Below are 2,500 nucleotides of genomic sequence, written 5' to 3'. Positions count from 1 at the left end.
AACAAAAATGCCTTAATACATGTACCTTGTCTTCTCGATACCTTATCAGTCTTTTTGTGGCGTACTTAAGCTTTGGCCATTTCAGTGCTATTCCAGTGGGTTAATGTAGGTTCGCTGTTTTCTCTCTATATCAGAGCTCTCAAGTCTTACGCATTGAGCGTGACTCTCACACATTTCAATGCAATCTCACGCTTTCAAGCCGACACAAGCATTTCTCACGCATTGGCACTAATTTCTCGAAGGTAACTATACCTTTTAAGCTTTCAGAAGTGCTGCCTCATGAATTCTGAATTCGCTCCTTCTCTGGCACTGAACTTTGGCCAATGTTCAATCTGTTTGTGTGCGACCAATTTCCTTGTTTCTTCAGGACTTTCACCCGTTGATATATGAATTATAGGCCAATATGTTAGCTAAGCCTGACCATAATATCACGGGCTCTCTAAGCAAGTAGCATGAAAGAAACAAAATGATGGACTCGACGGTGCATTTCCAGTGATCTGAGAAGTGCAATTTCAAAAAATGTCTGGGGGAGCATGCCCCTGGACCCCCCTAGAATTGTTTGGCGCCTCCGGCACAAGAAACACAGGATACTTGCGCCTTTGGCGCAATCTCCAGCAAGCATCTCACGCTTTGGAAACTTTAAGACTTGAGAGATCTGCTATATTTATCTTCAAGGTTGGAAACTCTTGACGAAGCAGTCGGAAACACAAGCTGCTGTAAATTCTCTCAAAAAGCTCAAATCGACCCAAAATTCCACTGAGACCAAGGATGATAGTGCTGCTACATATTTCAATCCTCGTATCAGACAAATTTCACGGAAGGAATTGAAAATCGCCAAAGTGGGCTGATTTTGCCCTTAGCAACATGCTTGGTTCGGAAGTTCCGTGCACGAAACCGTTGAAAAACACCTTACCGGCCGAGCACAAGGTTCAAATTTGTTACACAAAGGAAGGGCGATGAGGCTTCAGTCTCAGTGACAGGTACAACGTGAGGCCCTTCTCAGGAAACTACTGAGCTGTCACACAGATACGGACGAAGCTCTGGAAAATGCTGAGGCATTAAAGATGTTTTGCAAACAAAACATAAACATTCAGTTTGTTTTACAGTGTACCGGTCACTGACATCGTCGCCCACCCATTGTGTAACAAATTTGAACTCTGGGCCCGGTCAGTATGGTGTTTTCCAACTGCCGTGCATGGAACTTCGTGGCAAATTAAAGCATCGTCGATGATCTTCGATGGAAGGGAGTTGTTAGATTAGCGAGTCGAAATTCCCGCACTGTGGCTGTTTTTGTCCGATAGAGAAAGGCATTTAAGGTAGAGGAGGATTTTAACATGCACTGGGCTAAATCTGGAGGCTACCTGAGAGCGTTCGGAGTGAATTTACGGCTGATTTTCTTCAGCGGATATGCTGGACTGCCGCCAGCAAGTAACCAACCTTGGGGAATTAATATGAGAGAGCAATGGTAGAACTAAAACTCCCTAATCACACTGAAATGGACAGAAATGCTACGATCATACACTATAAAATTAACAAGCAAGCATCTCACGCTTTGGAAACTTTAAGACTTGAGAGATCTGCTATATTTATCTTCAAGGTTGGAAACTCTTGACGAAGCAGTCGGAAACACAAGCTGCTGTAAATTCTCTCAAAAAGCTCAAATCGACCCAAAATTCCACTGAGACCAAGGATGATAGTGCTGCTACATATTTCAATCCTCGTATCAGACAAATTTCACGGAAGGAATTGAAAATCGCCAAAGTGGGCTGATTTTGCCCTTAGCAACATGCTTGGTTCGGAAGTTCCGTGCACGAAACCGTTGAAAAACACCTTACCGGCCGAGCACAAGGTTCAAATTTGTTACACAAAGGAAGGGCGATGAGGCTTCAGTCTCAGTGACAGGTACAACGTGAGGCCCTTCTCAGGAAACTACTGAGCTGTCACACAGATACGGACGAAGCTCTGGAAAATGCTGAGGCATTAAAGATGTTTTGCAAACAAAACATAAACATTCAGTTTGTTTTACAGTGTACCGGTCACTGACATCGTCGCCCACCCATTGTGTAACAAATTTGAACTCTGGGCCCGGTCAGTATGGTGTTTTCCAACTGCCGTGCATGGAACTTCGTGGCAAATTAAAGCATCGTCGATGATCTTCGATGGAAGGGAGTTGTTAGATTAGCGAGTCGAAATTCCCGCACTGTGGCTGTTTTTGTCCGATAGAGAAAGGCATTTAAGGTAGAGGAGGATTTTAACATGCACTGGGCTAAATCTGGAGGCTACCTGAGAGCGTTCGGAGTGAATTTACGGCTGATTTTCTTCAGCGGATATGCTGGACTGCCGCCAGCAAGTAACCAACCTTGGGGAATTAATATGAGAGAGCAATGGTAGAACTAAAACTCCCTAATCACACTGAAATGGACAGAAATGCTACGATCATACACTATAAAATTAACAAGACAAGGAGGCAAGGTAAGAAATTCTAATGTATTTTTATTTC

At 43.7% G+C, this 2,500-nt stretch overlaps 1 protein-coding gene across 2 annotated transcripts in view; it reads right to left on the bottom strand.

Moving 5' to 3' along the window:
* Positions 1-2,500, bottom strand: part of LOC137992709 (semaphorin-1A-like) — a 62,498-nt gene that overhangs the window by 34,471 nt on the left and 25,527 nt on the right. The gene's annotated exons all lie outside the window — the stretch shown is intronic.

The sequence above is a fragment of the Montipora foliosa genome, chromosome 2, assembly GCF_036669935.1.
Source record: "Montipora foliosa isolate CH-2021 chromosome 2, ASM3666993v2, whole genome shotgun sequence".
Classification (NCBI taxonomy): Eukaryota; Metazoa; Cnidaria; class Anthozoa; order Scleractinia; family Acroporidae; genus Montipora; species Montipora foliosa.
The sequence above is the reverse complement of the archived record's forward strand: the minus strand, read 5'-3'. Positions and strand labels throughout refer to the sequence as shown.